The 8,472-nt window shown below is 41.0% G+C and overlaps 1 pseudogene; it reads right to left on the bottom strand.

The window, feature by feature from the left end:
- Positions 1 to 7,290: 7,290 nt before the first annotated feature.
- LOC137254286 (uncharacterized) lies at positions 7,291 to 8,226 on the bottom strand (annotated as a pseudogene).
- Between the last annotated feature and the right edge of the window lie 246 nt (positions 8,227 to 8,472).

Below are 8,472 nucleotides of genomic sequence, written 5' to 3'. Positions count from 1 at the left end.
TCCCATTTCGCCCGCTTGTGTTCGTCCACAAGCAATCTGATGCGTTGGTATATATCCCTTATTTGGGGGTCGCCTGGATCAAGCTGTCTTATAAGGTCGCGTTCCCTCGCTAAGCTCGCGGCCTCCGCCGGGAAGTGGGGCCGGACTTCGGGAATTCTCCCGGCGGGAATGAAATGTGCCGAGGCGGATTCAATGACCTTACGGAAGGCACGCTCCCCTTGGCGGGCATCAGTCGGGATAGGGAGGGCAGCAAAGCTGCTGTCTGTTGCAGATTTATATTCTTCCCACTTTCCTTTTTTGAAGTTTATGAAAGTGCGTTTTTCGGTGACGATGAAGTCGGCGGTACGCTCGAACGAAATAAGTATGGGCAGGTGGTCGGATGCCAATGTTACCATCGGCTGCCAGTTGACGCAGTTTACGAGTTCTGCGCTCACGATTGAGATATCTGGCGAGCTATGACAGCTTCCTACCATACGTGTGGGGGCGTCTCCGTTTATTGTGCAGAACGTCGTTTCTTCTATTTGATCCGCCAACATCTCACCCCTACTGTCCGCCCGCAAGTTTGAATGCCATAGGTCGTGATGGGCATTGAAATCGCCTAAGATAATGCGATTGTTGCCAGTGAGTAAGGCCTCGATATTAGGGCGGTATCCACTGGGGCAACAGGTGACAGGAGGGATGTAGATGTTGATGATTTCTAGGCGGGCGCTTTTTTTTTGCTGGGGGGCGCTTAGGCGTAGACTACGGGACGCCCTTGGGCGTGAGCAGCAAGGAGCCACAAAAGATTTATAAAAGTTACGTGGACGTCGGGTTTTGGGATCAAGCCCAGAACAACCTGTCCGATGCAACCATCCCTTGCACGAGAAACACTGAACAGAGTATGACCGTCCTAAACAGATTCTTTTCTGGCAAATGCAGCAAAACCATTTCTCAGGACCGGGGTCAGGAGACGGACCCGGATTGGGTTCGATACTTTCCCGGAGTAAGAGAATATGTAGCAGTCCTGCTGCAAGGAGCTGCTGGGAGGATGACAATTTGTGGGAGGGGCGAAACAAATTAAATGGGGTCACACTGAGATGACAGTCCGGGAAAAATCACGAGTCGCTCCGGTACATAGAACCGACTGCCTTCTGGTCGTATGCCGTTTCTTTTGCCAACTACCTGTAAGGCGTTAAACTGATCAGTAAAGTCGCCATTTTCGTTCAGTGTAATGTGTAATGGCGACCCCAAGTTCCTCGTGGAAATAGGGGGTGGGCGGAATGGCTTAGAAGGTTTAAAGTGATGATATTAATCATTCCCGAGATGGTTGTTGTTGTTGTAGCAGTGCTTCGCCCCACCTAATAGGTGCGACCGATCACAAATTGTCATCAATATCCTCTAACGGGAGTCCAAGGAAACTTACTGTTTCAACAGGGGTGGAGCATAATGACAGAGGTGTTAGAGGCGTTGGTTCCACATTACAATTAAAGAGATGGTTGGTGTCATGTGGGGACACATTGCAAGCGGGCATACATTTTGTATGTCGGGGTTGATTGTGGATAGGTAAGAGTTTAACCTGTTACAGTATCCAGAACGAAGTTGAGCTAGAGTGACTCGCTTTTCCCTGGGGAGTATGCGGTCCTCTTCTTTGAGTACTGGATTCACCGGGCAAATCCTAGCATAAAGGTACGACGCCTGTTTGTGGAGTTCACTGAGGACCTGCTGTGTTTTTTTGCTTCATACGGCTGAGTTCTCAGGTGCCGTATTTCCTCATAATGCTTACGGAGATGACTCTTTAAGCCCCAAAGCGGTGTTGGATCATCAATCAGATGTCTGTTGGGATGCCCAGGTTTCTGGGTATTCTACAGAAACTGTTTGGTTAGCATTTCATTTCTTTCCCTTATTGGGAGTTTTCTGGCTTCACTGTGCAGGTGGTGTTCCGAGGACATAAGAAGGCAGACCGTAGCGGTTTTGGGGGTATCATTTTGGCAGGCCTGTATTTTCTTCCAGTGAGTAACCTTTAGGCTTGGCGACCATATCGGAGACACGTACCATGCAAACATCTATTTATATTTACCCCAAGTACTGCCGATTTATCGAATTATATTAAATATTTGTTACAGCTCTGGATGTTCGTTACAATTGCTAGTGCATGCTCTCCAAAATATACATCCTGATCGAAAGTCACACCCAAGATTTTAGGGTGTAAGACAGTCGGTAGGGTAATGTCGTATGGTCGACATTTGGCGCGGCCATGTTTTAAATAAGGTCACCGATTATTTGGTTGGTGACAATATCAGGTTTCGCAAGGCGACAAAACTGGAGAGATTGGGGAGATAGCTGTTTATTTTATTGCAAAGCTCATCGATGTAGGAAACAATAGCATAGGCGTAGAAGCAATAGTGACTCCTGGTGGTAAAGGTAGCTATTGATATGTAGAAGTTAAACAGAAGTTTGAATATGAGATTTTTTAAGTTATTGCAAAAAAGTGTTGAGGATTTTTAATATCTTACCAGGCACCTTCGTACATGTTTCTAAGAATGAAGAATAAAACCTATTCAAACTCAATTTTCACCAGGACAAAGCCGCTGAGACTTCGCTATACTTTAACATACAATCAGCCCTATTCTGCATTTCGACTTGGATTGGAATTTTTTCGATTTGGCAATTTTGGTATTCTGTGTTACAATCTCTTTTGATCCAACTTCGAATCGTTCGATTTTTTGTATTCTGCATTTCGATCGTAGGTAGGTAGGTTGAACTGGCCGGTCCATGAGGACCTCACATAGACTGATTGAGTCCGTAGTGTTACCAGAAGTTTGTTTTAACGACCAAACTGAAAAACCCTATGTTATAAAACCTATGTTATAAAATAACTCCGTCCTCTTAGCAAATACTAGAAGCTTCCTAGGACTTAAGCCACTTGCTGCTTCTAGATCTGACAGCTATATCACTCCTAATAGCTGGAGTCTTAGCCTGGCAAGTGCAGGGCACGAGCACAGAACGTGCTCGATCGTTTCCTCCTCCAACCCGCACTTCCTACATCTGCTATTACTGACCAAGCCTAGTTTAAAGGCATGTGACGCCAGAGGGCAGTGTCCAGTCAGAATACCCGTCATGAGTCTACAGTCATCTCTTTTTAATGATAGGAGCAACTGTGTTAGTCTAAGGTTGTAAGACCTACACATAATCTTCGACACTTTACAGCCCCGCGCTTGAACCCACGCCTTTCCCGCTTGGTCGATCATGTGCACCTCTCGCCTTCGCTTAATCTCGCCCAATCTAATTGGGAAATCTACGGAGCAAGCTTCAAGGGATGCGCCCTTTTTAGCTAGTTCATCCGCTTTTTCATTCCCATCTATTCCCATATGCCCTGGGACCCAATATAGATGTATGCTTCTCCCTGTCCCGATTCTCTCCAGAGACTGCTTACACTCTAACACGCATTTAGATGCTGTGCTATGCGAGATTATTGCCTTAATTGCTGCTTGACTGTCAATATAAAAGTTAACACGGTTGCAGCTTAAGCTATTCTCTTCCAGGGTTTCTACTGCTTTGGTTACGGCTAATATTTCCGCTTGGAAAACGCTACAGTAATCAGGCAGCCTGTAGGATCTACTTATTTCCGGATCAGCGCAGTATACCGCAGACCCTACTCCTTCCACTACTTTGGAACCATCGGTGTACACATGTATCGCTTCGTGCGCCATTTGCGCACCCTTGCGCCAACCGTTCACCGCTATTGTGGCCTTAAGATCTCCCTCGAAGCGCAGATAGGGAATCATGTAGTCTGTTCGTCTTGTGATTGATGACGCTATACTACTATGGCCATATGGTCGGCGCTCAAGCTGCCCCGAAGCACCGAGCCTGGTTGCGGTCGTTAACGCTTTGTTCTTTGCTACCAGGTCTACAGGTGGGAGCATTTCGATCGTAGTTCCGTTTTTCTAAGTTGCAAATTAGTTGGCGGAAAAATATTTTCTTTTTATTTTTTTATTAATTTATAACAGAATTTTAACAAGAATGTAAGTAAAACTTGTTAAGAAACGTAGAAGGCTTGATGGTGATTGTTTTTTATATGTTTCCAGGTCAAAAACAACATGTCGATGTCGAAGTCCTTGGACGTATTTGGGGGAATATTTTATATAAGGTGCTACGATTTTCCAACTTTTTTTTTCGGGGGGTGGGGGGAGTCCTAAAAATCACAAAATTATCATCCGCAACTCTAGGAAACTCTTGGTTTATGAAAAAATAGGTTTTAAATACCGAAATTTGGTAATATTACGACTTAAGTTTTGCACTTAAAATTCGCGTCGAACTTGTCGAAACTAGTATCCAAACACGCGTATTTTCGTCAAGATTCAGAATTCATTAGCGGAAACTATTTTTTTTTAAACATTTTTAAAGTTATTAGCGAAAAACCGGCCGGTACAATTGTCGCTTTTTTTCGTTGTTGAAATTAAACAAACGAAAACAAGGAATGCATACATGCGTATTCGTTAAACTATCAACGAGTATTTGATAGTGCCAGATGTGTACGGTATAACTATTTTTGCCATTGGCTTCGCGTACGACTTCAACTTTGGCAATGCTTCGACTTCAACACGTAACGAAAAGTTAATCTGTTATAGAACAATTTTGCGGATCAAAGCTTATTCTGCGCTACTTCGCTTTGACACCGCCATAAAATAAACAATACAACTTTACTTACTTCGCTTTGAAATAACCAAAGCATATTTGCAAATCTTCCTCTATGTCTGTCAAAGGCTACAAAATCCTGCCATAAGTCTCAGACCTAATGCTTATTCATTTCATTCTGTTTACCATATTGATTTTGTTAGCTTTTTTACATGAAATCGAAAACATCTGGAATTTAAAGCTTGTTAAAGAAAAGCGTCGCATTTTTTTGGACATGAAATAGGAAAACCTCACAAATTTGAATTTTATAAAAGAAAAGCGCCGCAGGCGGAAATTTGTCTATGTTTCGTACATGAAGTGGGAAATCTCACAAATTTTAACTTTAGGAAAGAAAATGGTTTCCTCGGAGCCTTGTAGATTGACGCATCTATAGCCAAGTTTAAATGGAAAGCTTTAAAGTTTTACGCCATCCCCGTTTAGCACCATTCACAATTTGATCCAATGTTCTATCTATAACGGTTCAATTTTTACCGCACACTGATGGGTTAGTCGATCAGTGCTGATTAAAAACCGATTAGTGTGCATATCTCTTGAACCAAGCAGGATAGGAAATTTTTTTTTGGGCAATATTTAGGTATCCATTTGTAGATTAAATGACAATTTGATTGAGAGTTCCATAATTAACCCTTCAATGAAAAAATGGAGTTTATCTGTACACATATGACCCCGAAACCCGATTTGGCGCCATATCTCTTGAACTGCGCAAGATTTTCTAAATTGTATTTTTGCATTAGATAGCCATCTCCGTTTAGCACCATTCACAATTTGATCCAATGTTCTATCTATAACGGCTCAATTTCTACCGCACACTGATGGGTTAGTCGATCAGTGCTGATTAGAAACCGATTAGTGTGCATATCTCTTGAACCAAGCAGGATAGGAAATTTTTTTTGGGCTATATGTGGGTATCCATTTGTAGATTAAACGACAATTTGATTGAGAGTTCCATAATTAACCCTTCAATGAAAGAATGGAGTTTATCGGTACACATATGACCCCGAAACCCGATTTGGAGCCATATCTCTTGAACTACGCAAGATTTTCTAAATTTTATTTTTCCATTAAATAGCCATCCCCGTTTAGCACCATTCACAATTTGATCCAATGTTCTATCTATAACGGCTCAATTTCTACCGCACACTGATGGGTTAGTCGATCAGTGCTGATTAGAAACCGATTAGTGTGCATATCTCTTGAACCAAGCAGGATAGGCAATTTTTTTTTTTGGCAATATGTGGGTATCCATTTGTAGATTAAACGACAATTTGATTGAGAGTTCCATAATTAACCCTTCAATGAAAAAATGGAGTTTATCGGTACAGATATGACCCCGAAACCCGATTTGGAGCCATATCTCTTGAACTACCAAGATTTTCTAAATTTTATTTTTGCATTAGATAGCCATCCCCGTTTAGCACCATTCACAATTTGATCCAATGTTCTATCTATAACGGCTCAATTTCTACCGCACACTGATGGGTTAGTCGATCAGTGCTGAATAGAAAGCGATTAGTGTGCATATCTCTTGAACCAAGCAGGATAGGACATTTTTTTTTTTGGGCAATATGTGGGTATCCATTTGTAGATTAAACGACAATTCGATTGAGAGTTCCATAATTAACCCTTCAATGAAAAAGTGGAGTTTATCTGTACACATATGATCCCGAAACCCGATTTGGCGCCATATCTCTTGAACTGCGCAAGATTTTCTAAATTATATTTTTGAATTAGATAGCCATCCCCGTTTAGCACCATTCACAATTTGATCCAATCTTCTATCTATAACGGTTCAATTTCTACCGCATACTGATGGGTAAATCGATCAGTGCTGATTAAAACCGATGAGTGTGCATATCTCTTGAACCAAGCAAGATGGAATCGATTTTGTTTTTGCATATTGTAGGTATTCACGTGTAGATTAATCCACAAGTTGATTCAAGGTTTTATCATTAACGGTTCAGGCGATAGGAGGCTTAATCAGTTAAATCGGTTAAAATCGCGCGATGTTCTAATCCAAGTTTTCTATTTTTAGGACATGAAGTGGGAAAATCTCACAAAGTTTCACTTTAAAAGAGAAAGGGGTTTCCGAGGACCCTTGAACATTGACGCATCTAATGGCAAATTTAGATGGAAAGCTTTAAAGCTTCAAAAGCGCCATATTCTAAAAATATCTCAACTTTTAGATTCGCTTCACATATGTTAAGCTTTGTGTAGAATGTATATGTGGTGCCCTACAGTGAACTTATCTGCAAAGCAAAGCAACAACAAACAAAATGCAACAAAGCGTTCTATGAAAATCCCACAAAAAAACGATAAAATGATATTTACATATACAAATATGTATGCGCGTCCGCAAACAAGTACCTAACCATTCACAAAATAACAAAACAACCATTAAGGGAAAAAGACATAAGTCAGAAAAAACCCTTTTTTATTTATAACGATGCTATTATATGTATATTTAATATTTCTGCTCTCTGTTTGTTGGTTAGCTGGTACTTTCCGTCTCTGACAAGCGTACTTTACAGACATATCAACGCCTGTAAAAAATGTTTTATTATATATTTAAATATGACAAAGAAAAACAAATCAAACCATCAAAGTAACTACCCATGTCTACTCCTGAAGAACATATATAGGTTTTATAGCCTCTATCAGCTTCTTGAAGGGGTCTTCATGTTTCCTCAAAACTGATCGGCGCCACAAAAACTTGACAAGAATATCTTCGAAATTTGCAGGATGGTTATAATTTTCTTTGTAAAAATATCTCTTCACAACGCGCCATTGAGATTCTATTCTCTGTGTATGTATGCCATCAGGTGCAACAAACGGGTTGCCTGGGTCGCTGTGGTTGACTTTGGAATGTAAATACCCATGTTTGGGTAAGCAATCATATGCCTTCCAAAAGTCTGTACGAATCGTCGTACCTTCCACCCATGTTTTTTAATTAACGGTATAAGCGCATCCGCTGACCGATCATTCTTTCGGCACACTTCTTGCCTTAGGTCGTCACTGCCGTCTTCAATCATACCTAGGACCCAGTGACCTTCCACACTTCTACCTAAAATACAATACGTTTATATAGATTTTATTTAAAGCTTGTTTATTGTTTAAAAAAGTACCTTTGTTGTATTTCCTTTTGCCGAACTTGCTTTCGTCGATTTGAACAACTTTCCCAGGTCCACCAATCTTCCCCTTCTGCTTCTGCTGGTCTAATTGGAAAGTAACAACCACCACGCGACCGTAGTAGCCTTGTGTCGGCAGTTGACCAACGGCGTGCATAGGCGTACATAAGGTAGAAAATTTGGGGTAGAGATATCTTTGATTTTTCAAACCAAGTTCCCTTTGCACGTGACAACCCAGAATTGGCCCGACAGGAGCCTTTGCGACACTGAAAGGTACCCAAAGAGTTGTTACCTTTACAAACCAATGGCATATTAACTTTATGTATTTTGCAGGTTTTGATTTCAAAATAAGTCCATTTTCTTCTGCAAAATAAATACATTTTTCAATGGACTCAAACCCCTTTATAACTTTTGCCAGATTCAGCATAGCCTGATTTTCGGCAGAAGAGAGAATAAATTTGGAAAAGCGTATGTTTGAAGCAGAAATGGTAGCTCTGCTACTGATAGAAGGTATATTAGAATCTGTAAAATGAATTACATGAATAAGTAACAGAACTCGTGAAATTTATGTGTAGATGTTGCGACAAAAAATTGAGGGAAAAATACATATATTTATATGGAGCAATTCACATCATTCATCTTTTTTAATATAGATGTGACATTTTCATACAGA

This window comes from Eurosta solidaginis, chromosome 5 (assembly GCF_040869045.1).
Source record: "Eurosta solidaginis isolate ZX-2024a chromosome 5, ASM4086904v1, whole genome shotgun sequence".
Taxonomy (NCBI): Eukaryota; Metazoa; Arthropoda; class Insecta; order Diptera; family Tephritidae; genus Eurosta; species Eurosta solidaginis.
This window is presented reverse-complemented; position numbering and strand designations above follow the sequence as displayed.